Source organism: Bubalus kerabau, chromosome 2, assembly GCF_029407905.1.
Source record: "Bubalus kerabau isolate K-KA32 ecotype Philippines breed swamp buffalo chromosome 2, PCC_UOA_SB_1v2, whole genome shotgun sequence".
Lineage (NCBI taxonomy): Eukaryota > Metazoa > Chordata > Mammalia > Artiodactyla > Bovidae > Bubalus > Bubalus kerabau.
Window position 1 is genome coordinate 29,581,290 of NC_073625.1, and position 17,260 is coordinate 29,598,549.

Here is a 17,260-nt window from a genome sequence, read left to right on the forward strand (position 1 = left end):
TACCCTGGACATTTGCCTTTTGAATTTATCTTCTGACTCAGTTCCCTTCTGAAAGTTTAAAAACAAAAAAAAATTTTTTTTTTTTGCCATGCCTTGGGCATGCAGGATCTTAACTTCCTGACCAGGGATCATTGAGCCCATCTCCCCTTCAGTGGAAGCATGGAGTCTTAACCAGTGGACCACAAGGGAAGTCCCCCTAAAACATTTTTTTTTTTTCACAACAGAGCATGAGCCCTGCTGTCATTGGAGCTCTCTAAAGACAGACGGCACAAAATAAAAAAGACAAATGTTTTCTCTTCACTTGCAAAATAACACCAATTAGCCCTGGGACCTTAAAGATTTAGTGACTCAAAGCCAGGGCAAGAAAGGGATGCCCACTTGACCGCCCAAGAAAGACAGTGGGACCTGCTGGAAGGACGAATGTTTATCATATAAATCAACACCCCCAGGTGCCCCATGGCAGCTGAGCAGACCTGTCTGTGAGCAGATACAGAGATGCCTCCTCGGGAGCTGCAGGTCCTCATGGTGAGCTCTAAGCGATAAGTGGGCGTATGTCAGGCGACGACAGAGAAGTCTGGATGGTTGCTATCACCAGGGCTTAATCAGTTTTCCTAGAACCCAGAGCCCGGCATTGCTTACATGCTAAGCTATTACTCTGTTGGGAAGGGATAGCGATATGCAAACCCAAGTCGGAAGATGCAGGGAAAACTGAAAGTGAGGCAGGGAAAGAGGCAAAGCAAACAGGAGGTGATACATTACTGAGGGGGGCAGTTTCTCAAGGAAACATGGATGGTTGTTAGGTTATGCGGAGTGAGCCGCTGCATCTCATCTCTGCTGGCTCCTCCCTCTCTCTTTTCTCCCTTGGTCAGTGTTAACCCCTCCATGCTCTCCGGTTATCCTACCTGAGCCTCAGGGGAAACCACGGTGTCTGTGGTTGAGTAGGGGCCGACCTGGGTGGTGAGTTGCTGTGACCACCAACCCTACTGGGTATGAGAGAAGCTTTGCCTAAGCCCTCGGAGGTGGGGCAGAGGCAGTCTGTGAGTTAGGAGATGAGACGGCAGAGGCCGTGGCTGTGGTTTTACGTCCACAGGAATGGCGTGACTGATGGCTGGACCCCTGCAGCTGGGAAGGAGGAAGACAACTGAGGCTGATGGGGTGGGTGGGGCCAACCAGACCCGGGGTGACTATGGGAGGCGTCCTGTGCACCTTCCAGGGTGCCAGAAATCAGCATCAACTGGGAAGCATCATAAAGGAAGATGCAGAATTTCAGCAGGGATAGAGACTCCTAGACTGGGATCAGTGGAGGAGCTGTTAGAGACGTTGAGACGTTAAAAAACTCTTCAGACGGAAGAGGTTAGATGACTTGCCCAAACGGAACACAAAAGAATCCAGCATCCTTCCTTTTCTCAAAGCAATGCTGGTTTTTGTTTTTAGTTTAGTGTTTTTTTGTTTTTGTTTTAATTAAAAAAGCTGTACATTTTGGAGATAGTCTGAGTAATTTAGATAATTTTTCTCTTAGATCTTTTTTCATATTTATGATTGTATATTTTAATACTTTTATGATGATTAACTACATAGAGATTTATAAGCTTTCAAAAGCAATATCTCAACGTATCTCCAGGAGTTATATTTACATGGAACAATCTGACTGCAGGAATGTTAACAAATATATTAGGGGTTATGTTCATAAGTCTGAAGAAGAATGATCTACCTCAACTTAATTAGGATGAAAGCCACTTCAGCAACACAGTATATATCTTCTTTCAACCTAGTTGTGTTTGATTAAAGATTGTATGAGAACTTTCCTCACACTTGGCTTTTCTTCTGAGGTTTTTGAAATGCTTAAGGAAAAAAAGTATTTATTATAAGAGCTTTGAAACCAATAGCATCCCTGTTTATAAAATGTGGAGAACAGTAGAGCCAAAAATCAACAATTTTAAAAACATTTTTTGGGTTGAGATCCCCTGGCTCAGGAGTAAATGGCATGGCAACCTTCAGAGAATATTTTGGCCTTTATCTGTGTTTGGGCCTGCATGTCTTTGGGCATAAAGAGTTGATGAATTCTGTTTTATGTAAAACTCAAAAAATTCATGTAAATTTAACAAATTCTGCATATAAGCAGGATTACTTAGAGTTATAAATTTTGTTTCTTACATATTTATGTGTGCATATATATATATATGTGAATTCATCAACAACTCTATATGCGTAAGCAAGAGATATAATAGCAGTAACTTAAGATCTCTTTTTAACACCTTGTGGGTAACGTAGACTCATAATCAAATATCCATTACTAAGGGGTGGTGACTGGTGTTTATTTCAGGTGCTGTGTGGACATAAACACCATATACTTTTAGAATTAGGAGCATAGCCATGTTTGTAAATCGAGTACACTAGAGTCGAGTACTCTAGAGTCGAGAGGAGTCAAGAGATCCTGAATGAATGTCTTAGGTCACAGACCCACTTTTAGGCAAACATGCATCTTTTCAAACTTCTGACTATACATGTAATTCCTTATCTCTGTGCTTTCAGACATTAAGATTCAAAATAAGATTTTCTTTCCCCCCCATGGCATTATTTGGCTAAGAAGAGCTTAATCCTTGAGTGTTACTGACATTCTAGTGTCCGGCTCTGAGCTACATTTGAATCAAGGCTCTGGCACTTACTAGTTTTATAACTTTCTGAGGTTTTGTGTCCTGGTCTATAAAATGGGGATATACATCATGCCCACCTCATAGATTCATTGTAAAGATTAAATGAGTGACTTCTAGAAAGCACTCGGTGATGCGTACATAGCACTTAATAAATATTTATTTTAAAATTATTATTATTGTTTCAACTGTGAGATAATTTTATAAAATACTTGCCCTTAGAATCCCTCTGTACATCACATGGCCTCTTCTCTAAGTTGACTTTTATCTGCCCTGATCAGGAAGAACCCTGGCTGTGTAGTTGCTGCTTCAAAGTGGAAAATAAAGCTTGTGTAGAAGGAGATGCTAAGAGGATGAAAATGGGGAAACCTACAGGGCACGATCATTCAGTTAGTTTCATTGGCTCAGTATAGATTTCAATGTATTAGTTTCCCAAGTATTTTAATGAAATGATCTAGGATTATGCTTTTTAGTTAGACATGGATTCATGTTAGCGTTCCAGGTAGGCGGCTGTAACCCTTCACCTGAACCTTTTAGGTCATTGTGTGTTACATTCTTGCTTAAGTTTCCCAGAATTAAATTTCACTATCATAGTTAGAAACCTCAACTATGAAAATGTCAAGAGGCTTCATATTTTCCCTTGAGTCTGTAATAGATTGTTTATGGAACTTCAAAGCCACGGGTCAGGCTCAGTCTCTTCCAAAATCCCTTGTCTTGTGAAGAAAGCTAGTTTTCCACCTTCAAATGAGGGCTTTCAAATTTGAACCCTGTGCCATTATGTTGGTTTCTGGGTGGATGAGAACTGACAAAAGTGTTTTTCTATTACTTAGTACCTGTTAGCTGAATACTGCAAACACACACATGTACACGCACACCAACATATTTTAAATCTCTCTGTTTTTATTATTTTGAGCAATGCTCATATAAAATTTTTACTTATGTAAGCATATTCTAATGTTCTGTTGACAAATTCTTTTTTCTAGTGTAGTCTATATTTCTCAGGGGAAAATGTCTATGGGTCACCAAATATAAAGTGACATGGTTTTATTCCTTTTCCAACTGAACAAGTCAATAAAGTTTTAAGCTTCACTGGAATGGAAATATTCTTTTATTTTCCTTGTACTAGCAACATTTGATAGTCACTTACATGTTTTATTTCATTCCACTTTTCCCCATAAAGTTATTGCCAATTATTTTTGAAGACATTTTTGATGTTTTATAATAACTTCCATGGTTAGGCTACTTTATAACTTATAAACATTTTTACTTCGGGAGTATATTTGAAAAACAGTAGTGCAGTTGCTAGCAAAAATTATTATTTTTTTATCATGTCCAAAACAAATCAAATGTATACTGATATTCCATAATATCCAAATTAAGTCATTTTGGGTGTTAAAATTTATAAGGCCTAACACTGAAATTATTTTATATAGAAATATTTATATTCACTATTTTGATAAAATGAAGAGTAATTCTCATTTTAGGGTCTAGTAGCATATAGAGGGGTAGCATATACCCCTAGTACAATGGTGTACACATTTAATGTTGCTCGAATGCTGCCTGATTTGAAAATAATATGTGTATACTTTTCTTCACTTCATGAATAAAGTTTTCAAGAGCAAGGGGGCATATTTTGCTCATAAACATCTCATTGATGTGGACATAAGCTAAAAGTACACTGTAAGATACATCAGATCAGATCAAATCAGATCAGTCGCTCAGTCGTGTCCGACTCTTTGCGACCCCATGAATCGCAGCACGCCAGGCCTCCCTGTCCATCACCAACTCCCAGAGTTCACTCAGACTCACGTCCATCGAGTCAGTGATGCCATCCAGCCATCTCATCCTCTGTCGTCCCCTTCTCCTCCTGCCCCCAATCCCTCCCAGCATCAGAGTCTTTTCCAATGAGTCAACTCTTCGCATGAGGTGGCCAAAGGACTGGAGTTTCAGCTTTAGCATCAGTCCTTCCAAAGAAATCCCAGGGCTGATCTCCTTCAGAATGGACTGGTTGGATCTCCTTGCAGTCCAAGGGACTCTCAAGAGTCTTCTCCGACACCACAATTCAAAAGCATCAACTCTTCGGTGCTCAGCCTTCTTCACAGTCCAACTCTCACATCCATACATGACCACAGGAAAAACCATAGCCTTGACTAGACGAACCTTTGTTGGCAAAGTAATGTCTCTGCTTTTGAATATGCTATCTAGGTTGGTCATAACTGTTGTTCCAAGGAGTAAGCGTCTTTTAATTTCATGGCTGCAGTCACCATCTGCAGTGATTTTGGAGTCCAGAAAAATAAAGTCTGACACTGTTTGCACTGTTTCCCCATATGTCTATCTAATTAGGGTCTCATGTATATACCTTTATATTTTGTGTTTACTTAGAGTGTAGAAGTTGGTTTACTTTTATCATCTGAATGTCTATTAATTGACATTTCCAATGTCATAACTTTATATTCATATTATCCATTGATTAATTCTAGAACTATCTGTAGAGCATGTGTTATGTGCCAGGAACTGTGCTACATGGTACAGGCTTACGGTCCAGTAAGGGAGTTAGACATTATCTATGTGATACAAAAACATCAAGTGCCTTCTGAACCAAAACTGAAGTATAGTTATTTACATTAGAACTACAGTGCTGATTTTTACTACATTTTAGCTTTGTATTAATTGAAAGAAAAATTAGTTGAGAATTAATATTAAATGAAAATTAAACATCAATATTAAATATTAATTTAATGGACTGCCCTGTGAAAATCCTTATAAAAGCCTGTGCACTAGGCTTTTTATACATTTTATAAAATGTATAATTACATTTTATAAAAAATGTAATTCATTTATATGAAGAAACATTAAGATACTATTCCACAGTCATATGGTTGTAGACATGGATAATTCTTTTGTATCTCATATGTAGTAGTGATCTATTACTCAAAATAGTTCTTTCCCAAACCGTTTTATTTCTAAAAGTGTGTTTAAGGCATATATTAATTACGTGGTTTAGTAATGCTAATTGCTTAACTCCTCACATTTGAAAGGATTTAATTAAATTAGGCAAACTTAAAAGCACAGAAGCTACCGAATTACAAGCAGATAATCCAGGAGCAGTGTACATGAAGCCATTTAATTAATTTCAATGACCAGTTTCTGGAATGTTTAAGCTTTGTTGGAACTTTTAGGAACAAAGGGGACAGTGACCTCCCCATGAAAAGAATGCTGTGAATAAGCTGATCAGTTACTTATCAGTCCTGCTATTGTAGCTATGCCAACCAGACATGTTCACATTACTTGGACATGATGTGCTGGGGTAGTTATACTCAGACAGGAGAGATAAAAATAAAATTATGACTTCATTCTCCATGGATAACTTAGCCTTTGTTCTTTGGAATTAGCCATTTTAAGACCATGTATGAGAACAACATAATTCAGAAAAATGTTCCAGATTGTACTATAACAGTTTTAACACTGTTACAGCTAAAAAGGTGAGATCTTAGAAATATCAAACCTGCTAAACTCTGCTATTATGAGAAGAAAAGAATTTTTCAAAGAAGTGAAGACAAGTTTCAGAAAATATTTAAACCTCAACCATTACACTTGACTAATGATAAAGAGTTTAATTTGGTTCAGCAATGATTTCCAACTTAGAGTTTGAAAATGGGTAAAGACAGTGATAAGACTGACTGGCCAGAGAACATCAGCAGTAGTGGTAATAATATTTAACATGTATTGCACAGTTGAGTTCAGTCACTCAGTCGTGTCCAACTCTTTGAGACCCTATGAACCACAGCACGCCAGGCCTCCCTGTCCATCACCAACTCCCAGAGTTTACCCAAACTCATGTCCATTGAGTTGGTGATGCCATCTAACCATCTCATCCTCTGTTGTTCCCTTCTCCTCCAGCCTTCAATCTTTCCCAACATCAGGGTCTTTTCAAATGAGTCAGCACTTCGCATCAGATGGCCAAAATATTGGAGTTTCAGCTTCAACATCAGTCCTTCCAATGAATACCCAGGACTGATTTCCTTTAGGATGGACTGGTTGGATCTCCTTGCAGTCCAAGGGACTCTCAAGAGTCTTCTCCAAACACTGTGCTAAGCCTTTCATAGGAATTATTTCATTTAATCTGTAGCCCTGCTAAGTCACTTTAGTCATGTCCGACTCTGTGCGACCCCATAGATGGAAGCCCACCAGGCTCCCCTGTCCCTGGGATTCTCCAGGCAAGAACACTGGAGTGGGTTGCCATTTCCTTCTCCAATGCATGAAAGTGAAAAGTGAAAGGGAAGTCACTCAGTCATGCCTGACTTCACGACCCCATGGACTGCAGCCTACCAGGCTCCTCCGTCCATGGGATTTTCCAGGCAAGAGTACTGGAGTGGGTTGCCATTGCCTTCTCTGTAGCCCTGCTGCTGCTGCTGCTAAGTCGCTTCAGTCGTGTCTGACTCTTAGCGACCTCGTGGACTGCAGCCTACCAGGCTCCTCTGTCCATGGGATTTTCCAGGCAAGAGTACTGGAGTGGGGTGCCATTGCCTTCTCCGAGAGATGAGGAAATTGAGGTCTTCATAGCTTCACAGTTTTTTTTTCTGTTCAGCCCCAGGTAGACACACAGGGAATGCATTTTTTTTCAGCACCAATAACACGGCAGAGTACAGTGGAAAGAGCAGAACTTTGAGAGTCAAGAGACCTGCATTCTGTTCTAGACTATAAGCTCCCTAAGGCCTCTATTTTGGTTACCATTCTATGCCCACACCTCTCCCAATATCTGCGACATAATGAATACTTAATGAGCTATTCTAAAATGACTGAATGATTGAACAGGCCACTAACTTGGTGTATAATCTTGGCCAAGTTGTTTAATCCCTTTGGGCTCCCCTCTTTTTTTTATTTCTTTCCTATTTTGTATCTTCCTTGCTTCCACAAATGATTTCAGATGTCATAATAAAAGATACAACTGCATAAGACCTTTAAAGTAAGGATAAAAGATCAAGAGTGATGTACCTTAAGTATGAAAAAATCATACCTAAAGTCAAGGATAAAAATAACTGCTTCATTTGAGCATGAAATTTAGACTGAAAGTTGCAACAGAAAAGGAGCATCTGCTTACAATCACCTCACCTGCCAGCTCTTCTGCCACAATTTGGGCAGAGCATTCTGCACCCGAAAGGATTCTTGGAGAAAAGAAAAGTCCCCAAATAGCAGCTTTGCTGTCTAATTATTTTCAATCATTAAATCATTCCAATTCTAGATGATCATGTTAGGTCCGTTTTAGAGCATATGATCAAAAGTCCAAACAGCAGAAAAACCTTGCATAGGAAAACAGGCTTTCTCCAGTGAAATGTGAGATACTCTACTGAATGGAGAGGGGATCTTCCTGATCCAGGGATCGAACCCAGGTGTCCTGAATTCCGGGAGACTTCTTTATCTTATGAGCTACAAGGGGCAATGAATGGAGAAACTGGAATAGCTCAAAAATTACGGATGAGGTCTAAAGGACAGATTTAAAAGATCAGAAAGAACCAAGTCACAGCAAATCCTAAGTACCCTCAACTTAGGAACACAAATTATCCCTGACCTTCACTAGCAGAATTGTTGTGGGAAACAAGAGAAACCATGAGAGAAAGAATAGAAGAATGTTCCATCACCGTCACACCAACCCAGTTTAACATGATCACTGACTGTTCTAGGGAGGTTGTTTGTTTGAGGTTGGGGCATAGCAATTTGATAAGAAAAGAATCTGAACCAGTGATGAGAAAGGTAAATAATTAACTATGTTACTGAGACAAACAGCAGTAATCTGAGTTATTCAGGTTATACCTTGAAAAAGGAAGCATTAGTACCAGCAAGACTCCATCCTGAGAAGCTTTTTTCTTTATCCTGTGGACCTTAGTGTCTTTACTTTTACTGCAGAAGCCACTATTCTTAAACTGGATGAGACTGCTTTTCAGAGATCAAAAGGAAATCTTTCCAACACACTAGATATGCTCTTATTTCTTCAATGTTTATGATCGTGTTTGTTCAGCTGTTTCCTCCCATAACTCTTTTCTGTTTGCAGACTCAAAATTAGATACTGTGTAATTCAAAGAACGATTCAGCAAAAATGTGCTTTATCACCTCATAGTCCCTCAACATGTATGCTGGAGTTCCTGCCTTTATATGATTATCCGGCAGATTCATTAATCAGGAAACTTCCAATGGCTCAGTGTCTCATTCTCCAAACTATGGTCTGAGAGCATCTAGATGGCCAATCAGAAGGTAAATTTCCTCACTATTTTTCTTTCAATTTTCTACATCTAAATTAATAATAGTAATTAGAGAAATTGAAATAACCAAAAATGTGAAAAAGAAGTGAAAGACTTCCTTGGCGGTAAAGAATCCGCCTGCCAGTGTAGGAAATGTGAGTTTGATCCCTGGGTTAGGAAGATTCCTTGGAGAAGGAAATGGCAACCCACTCCAGTATTCTTGCCTGGGAAATCCCATGGACAGTGGAGGGGGTCGCAAAGAGTCAGACACTACTTAGCAACTTAAACGACAATGACAAATTAATAATAGTAATCAGAGAAATGGAAATAACAAAAAAAAAATGTGAAGAAGTGAAAAGAATCCAACTTGATTTGCAAAATTGCCAGTAGAAATGTATAATCAAGGGCTATGCAATTACAATTGTGCCTGAACAAAATTAGGGTCCACCAAGATCTCAAAGAGTTGGAATGAGAGGCAAAGTTAAGTTTTACCAAGGTCTATGCAGCGTCATACACTAACATTCAAAGAAACCCAGCTGCACTGTCCAAGGCTAAGAGACAAATGGCTTTAAAACCGAGCTGTATTTAGCACCGTAACACACAGTTCACATGTGGAGCTTAGCATCTAGTATGTTAATATTAGGCCACATGAACAGAGGCAGGAGCAAGAACTATGGCTATCTCATCCTTTGCATGGGTTAGAGAAAAGTTAGAGCAATCTTCACAGTTTAAGAGGGAAAAGAAGATATTCAAAGGACAGTTGAAATGATTTTAAAATTATTATAAACTGGGGATAAGTTTTAGGGACTAGGCACAGTTAGTTCAAGAAGAGTATGTTTATAGAACACAAGGTGGATAGATTAGATCTGTTCTGTTGTTTCACACCACAGCAACGGGACCATCGGTAGAAACTGGGAAAGCAGACCCCACTCACACATGAAGTCCCTGACAACAGAAGAGGCTGCTCGGGAACACAGGGAGCCCCCATCACAGGAGTCAGTCCAGCCAATAAAGGCTGGTAGGGTTTGTCAGGGTTCTAAGCAGAGCTCAAGCACAAGGTGGTACTTCAATCAATTGACCTGCAAAGCCCTCTCCCACGCTGAGAATCTATCATTCGATGGAAGAAATGGAAATTGAAGGGTGATCAATGTGGAGACAAGAGATATTTAATATGGAATCGATGTACTCTGTTATGTGTCTGCTTCGTGGGCCATGTGGGACCTGATCTTGCCATGACTGTGGGTGGACCATAATTCCTTGCTGTTCTAGGATGCTCTTGAGGTTCAGCTATCCTGTGGTGCTTAACTGCTATCAGAGCAGCTTTATCTTTTCTTTCCTTGTTATGTTATAGAAGAAAAATGAAATGACAGTGCCTCTCAAGAATTTCTTAAAGGTCATTTCAAGCTCCAGATGATGACAATAATTTTAGAGGATGCTAAAATCCCTCCTATCTCCCCTTCAGGACCAAGTGCTCACTCACTCAGCCCTCCAACCCTATCCCAGGAGTGTGTATTATTGAAGGCTTACAACTGAGTCTCCTTCCACAAATGCTTTTACCCAAAGTTATGTCCCCTTCATGTAGGCACCAGTGGTAAACAATCCCCTTGCCGATGAAAGAAATATCAGAGATGTGGGTTCGATCCCTGAGTCAGGAAGCTCCCCTGGAGGAGGGCTTGGCAACCCACTCCAGTATTCTTGCCTGGAGAATCCCATGGACAGGGGATCCTGGTGGGTTATGGTCCATGGGGTCACAAAGAGTCAGACACAACTGAAGTGACTTAGCATGCACGCATGTAGGCAGCCTGCATGTAATGAGTGGATGAAGCAGTAAAAAGGCCCATCTGCCTTGGCTTTACTTGGGACACACTGAAAGCGTAATCTTACCACCACAGCTTCCTGTGTCCTCTGCAGACACTGCATCAGAGTTCTCCTTCTCTCTTTGTTCAGTTTTCCTTCTTCCACTCTCCTACAGGTATTATAACTAAGGGTACTCCCCAGTAACCTTGTTGAGTAAAGCCCCTCCTTACCATCCATTTCTAGAGAACCAATGATGATGATGGCGACAAAGATGGCTGATGGGGGACAGGGCAGGTAGTGGTAGCCATGGAGAAGGGAAACCAACTGCATTTCATTTGCATTATCCCTTATACTAGCAAATACAAAGACCCTTCAGATCCTCATAATAACATGGAACGGGTAGGAACCCAAATAATCCCCAATCTACAAATAAGGAGACTGAGAAACATAAAGTCAGTGATGTGTCCAAGTTCCCAGAATTAGGTATAAATTTTACAGTAAATCTTGCCTTCTGGTTCTCATTTTAATGTTATTTCACCTAATTTTAGTGCCTGACACTTCATAGAACTCAAGGAACTATTTTTTGGGTAAATTAGTGTGATTTCACTGACTTTTTATCCTTCCTTTTCTCCCACTGACCCTGCAAATCAGGGAAAGGTAGAATGTTATCTGATTTTGCAAGATAATTGTAATTTCAAGTATTCTGAATTCTGTTTTCAATAAATCTGCTTGTACTCACCAGCTAAGAGAACCAATTTATTTTGTTCAGAAAATATGACTTGTCAGAGAAGGCGATGGCACCCCACTCCAGTACTCTTGCCTGGAAAATCCCATGGATGGAGGAGCCCAGTAGGCTGCAGTCCATGGGGTTGCTCAGAGTCAGACACGACTGAACGACTTCACTTTTACTTTTCACCTTCATGCATTGGAGAAGGAAATGGCAACCCACTCCAGTATTCTTGCCTAGAGAATCCCAGGGACAGGGGAGCCTGGTGGGCTGCTGTCTATGGGGTCGCACAGAGTCGGACACAACTGAAGCGACTTAGCAGTAGCAGTAGCAGCAAGAATAATGTAAAAAGGCAAAGAAAACAAAAATTTTCAAAAGGAAACTCAAGAAATATTTCCACAACATGCTGACATACTGTGCTGTTTTTCTGCGTTGATGCCTATCATAAACCAGTATAACTTGAATAACAGGTATTAATAGTAAATAAATGTGCAAACCTCAGCTTGGTGAGTGTATCTTATGGGTCACTCTGATTAAAAAATCTTTCTACCAAATCCTGGATGTAAAGAAAAACAGTAGAGAAAACTCCCCTAGTTCTGTAGAGCATCTGAGCGCTAAAAGATGTTTCTTAGGATATACACGCGTTGCTGTTGTTTAGTTGCTAAGTTGTGTATGACTCTTTGCGACCCCATGGACTGCAGCACGCCAGGCCTCCCCATCCTTCACTATCTCCCAGAGTTTGCTCAAACTCATATTCATTGAGTTGGTGATGCTATCCAACCATCTCATCTCTGTCACGCCCTTTTCACCCTGCCCTCAATCTTTCCCAGCATCAGAGTCTTTTCCGATAAGTCAGCTCTTTGCATCAGGTGGTCAAAGTATCGGAGCTTCAGCTTCAGCATCAGTCCTTCTAATGAATATTCAGGGATTATTTCCTTTAGGATTGACTGGCTTGATCTCCTTGCTGTTCAAGGGACTCTCAGGAGTCCTCTAGCACCACATGGAGAATGCATGAAATTCTGCAGGCAAGAATTCTGGAGAGGGTTGCCATTTCCTTCTCCAGGGGATCTTCCCAACCCAGGGATGGAATCCAGGTCTCCTGCATTGCAGGCAGATTCTTTACCCTCTGAGCCACCAGGGAAACCCATTGTATATGCATGAATGTGGTGAAAGAATTTACAGGAATTTGAGTCTACATTTGATGAGGTGTCACTGACTTAAATATTGCTGACTAAAATGTTGCTCCCCTACTTTGATTCTGCTTGAATTAAGTTCTTGTTTGGCTTCTGAAGCCATGGACTTGAAATGCTTTCGGGCTAGCTTGTTTCATTAACTGCAGAAAGACTCCCTGTGGTGACCTAAGTTATTTCACTTTGTAGGAGTTTTAGAGGAAGATGTTCTATAGCAGAGAGAATAAATCTTAAGCAAGTGAAGTCACTGCAGCTGAGAGAAAATCAAAACCATTATTCCACTTTCTTCACAGTGGACTTAGACCCTGTGTATAGAACAGCTGGAAGCAGAAATTGTTTCATTCATGTCAGGAGAAACTCTGTAGTTTGATATTAAAGTCATAACTGTTGCTAGTCAAATAACTTAGCATTTAAAGTCTAATAACCCTTTCTCCCTCACCACAGTCCTATGTGCAGTGCCTTAAAGCATTGAAAAAATATAATACTTTATATTTTATGATGCAGAAACTATAATGAGAACAATCAAAATGATTTATCCTAGATAAATGGCCAAAAAAAAAATCGCTGAAAACATCACCCTTTCTTTATAGCTGACTTTCAGTAATCTGATCCAAACAAACCACAGGAGTCTCTACATTTACAGAAAATTAATTTACAAAGTGTTTCAATAAGAAATTTCATATGGCAAAAATATCATGTAATTCTCTGACTTTGGACATCATGATTTTTGAAGCCTAATTTCTCATCTCTCACATAAAAATAATTCCTACTTGGCAGGTCTCTATGAGGAACTGATTTAATATTTATAAAACTTGTAGCATAGTGCCTGGCACATGGTAATCTGCTCAATAAATTACACTGAGACAGCAATGGGACCATTACACTATGCTCTGAAATTGCAAATGATTTTCCACACAGTGAAAAAACACACCCACCGAACAAAATGAACAACAAAAAGATGTTCTCCATGTGCCTAATAATTCTCTGAGATTTTAGGTACATTTGAAAGGCACAATAACCGCTTTAGATGACTGGTGTCCCATGCTGCCATACTTGACCTATAACCAGACAATGACGTAAAGTCTGAGAGAGTCTGGATTCACAAGCAATGCTTGCCTTTGAAGATGCAATGAAATCATACATGTTTTCTCAGAAACTGATGGCTAAAGAGAATATGGAAGCCTACAGGCAGATCTCAGAATCCACATATGGGCATCAGACTGTCCACAGCCACATGGGAAGAGGACACATTTTGAAGTGAGAATATGTGGGGTTGGAGAATTTTGCTTTGGAAGATTCTTCTGGAAAAATGCATTCAGTCTGGAAGAGATTTGGTAGGATCTCTTCAACATATCAATTATATCCCTTTCTGTTGTCACTGCTTCAATTTTATCATGGTAGATTCAGTCTATATCTGGTAGAAGAATCTTCTAGGCAATTCAGTGGAGGGAAAAAAGGCATCTAAATAAACATCCTGTTTGATATTATCCATGTTTCAGTTCTTTGCAGCCCCAACTCTGGATTGAGAGCTACAACTTTTTGCTCCAAAGAAATGATAATTACAACACCATAACTGTTACGGGTTGAATTGTGTTCCCCAAACAGGTATGTGCTGCATGCTCAGTTGTTCAGTCATGACTGAGCACACACACAGCAGCCGTGTAAGCTGTAGACTGTTCATTTCAGGATATTTCTCTTCAACAGCTGAACAAAATTTTGAGATGCAATACACTGAATTCTCTACTTGGCCTTTATACCAAACCATAGACAAAGTCTGACTCATTTGTTTCAAAATCTCAATTCCATAAATATATGACCTTGAAAAAGACAAATAAGAACCATACCCAATGCCTACATTTATTCTGTTCCTCTCTCCTTTTACTATAATTTATGACTAATACTCCCCTCCCAGTCTGATGTTAATTGAAAAAGTCTTATAAAACAGGTTTCCACCTTCTCATTGAAATTATATTCATAAAGTCTTCCATGGAGAACAGATCAGTAAAACTCAAATTTTCCTTTGATGTTTTCATATAGTCAGTTCATTATTACTATTTTAATAACTGTTTTCTTACAGAAAATATGTCCATTTATTGAAGAGTATACAATTCAACACAATAAAGAAAATTTGTATATAATCCAATCACTCATTATTAAATATGGGTAATGTTTAGCATAAATCCTATATTTCTTCCATGAAAATATATTCCAAATTTTACTTACAAAAATGAAATTGTGCTACTGCATACTTTTATGGGTTTATTGCTATTGTTATTTATTTAAATATAATATGAACATCTTCTGTGCTATAAATAGGACAATTCTATTTTAAAAGTCAAATAGGATCTTGATTCCTCTTTCATGTCTTTCAAAATGCTCAAGTACACCATGAAACTACCAAAGAGACACAGTTCACAGGGCTTCCCACACTGTTTTTGGCCTGTGGTGCCCTTTTTGAATAGCCTCTCACATTCTGTAGATATCATACTACATAATTACTGTTAAATACTAAACATATCCTGCGGTGTAAAGGAGTAGAGTGCTCAGTCACTCAGTCATGTCCAGCTCTTTTGCGACCCCATGGACAGTAGCCCACCAGGCTCCTCTGTCCATGGAATTTCCAGGCAAGAATACTGGAGTGGGTTGCCATTCCCTATCCCAGAGGATCTCCCCAAGCCTCCTGGGGAGATCAAACCTGCGTCTCCATTGGCAGGTGGATTCTTTAACACTGAGCCACCTGGAAAGCCCTAGGTGTAGAAGAACCATAATCGATTTAATCACTTCCCTATGACAGAATTCAAGTAATCATTATCTTTAATGAATTCCCTGCCTACTTTGTCAAGTTCCCATTCTATTTCTAAAAGAAAATAACCGTCTTTCAATAATTCTAAGATACATGCTTTCTGCCATTGAAATATTTCAGAAAACCATATGCTTCTCAGCCAGGCAGCAGCAGTCTTGAAGCTCTCGCCACGTGTGCGGACATCGACACTCACAGAACATCGGGGAGTGTTCTGAACACACAAGAGGCACACCCACTTCAAGCAGTGCTCCTGTGCCAACAGCCTTCCTGGTGGCATAGAGCAGTGATTTGCAAACGTCAGGTGTCCTAGAATCTCCTGGAATAACAGCAAAGAACATGGAGGCCCAGGCTTTTCAGAATGAAGTATGACTTAGGGCTCTGTCTTTACCACTTTTCTAAGTGATTCTAAAACTGGCCAAGTTTTGTTTTTTGGTTTTTTTGGCCAAGCTTTTCTTCTCCTTCTTCTTCTTCTTCTTTTTTTTAAATGTAAGACCATTTGTTTCATTCTAAATCCAATCACTTTCACAACAGTGAAAATTAGTGACTGGTCAAGGCATGCCACTGTACACGGTGTTGTTTTCTGACTGGGGTTGGGACCTGGTCTTGATCCACAAAGGTGGCAGGACGGGTTGGGGACCAAGAACATAGAAACACACACAAAAGAAAGGAAAACTACCTCGGCAGAGAGGCCAAGGTGGTGAGCCTGCAGTGGGGATGAGAAGGGGCTCCCTGGCGGGGCTCAGCCAGCACTCCTAAACCGACTCTCCTAGCCCAGCTCCTGGCAGAGGGTGAGTGGGGACCTGCAAGGTTCAAGGTTAAAGGCCAAGTTTTTAAAATTACCACTAAACAGGTGACAATACTGTGTGTGTCATGGGGAAGGAGGGCATCTAAATGTCATTCAAGGAGTTGAACACTGCGGCTGCTGCTGCTGCTGCTGCTGCTAAGTCGCTTCAGTCGTGTCCAACTCTGTGCGACCCCATAGACAGAAGCCCATCAGGCTCCCCCGTCCCTGGGATTCTCCAGGCAAGAACACTGGAGTGGGTTGCCATTTCCTTCTCCAATGCAGGAAAGTGAAAAGTGAAAGGGAAGTCGCTCAGTCATGTCTGACTCTTAGCGACCCCATGGACTGCAACCTACCAGGCTCCTCCGTCCATGGGATTTTCCAGGCAAGTGAGGAATTTTAGGAATATCTTAACTACTTTTTCTTTCTTTCTCTTTCGTGTGCCCAGAGTGAGAGATGATGACATTTACTCCATAGCCATTTAAAAGAACTCTTCCAACAAATAGTATTCAAACATAAAATGGAACATTGTGTCACCAATTTATCGGCAAGCATTTTTTTTCTCTTTAGGGGAATGTAAAATAAGGATATGTCTTATGATTTATGAGTCCTTCATTTTGCTGGCAAGTCTTTGGCACCTGATCTAATACCTCACATGAAGAAGATGTTCAATAAAGGTCTGATAATAAAAAGCCATCAAAACACCCAGCTCAAGGAGTTGCTCCACTAAAATGTATTGCATCGGTAAATGTGTCCCAGAGTTATCTTCCTAAAGTACAAATATGGTCACATCTTTGGTCTTTTAAAGACTCTGTTATGGCTTCCCATTTCCTGAAAGTCCAAAGTCCTTAACAAGTAGAACAAGGTATTTCACAAACTGCCCCACACCTGCCTTTTCGGTCTCATCTCCTCTCACGCCTGCCCCGGCCCGTGTTTCCGCCACATTCAACTGAGGTCCTACAAACTCCACACTTGCTCTCCTGTCCTTGAACTGTCACATGGGCTCTGCTGGCTGCCCTGTCCCCCAGGTCCCAGAATGAAAAACCCCTCCTAGTGCTCTTAGCCCAGGTCGAGT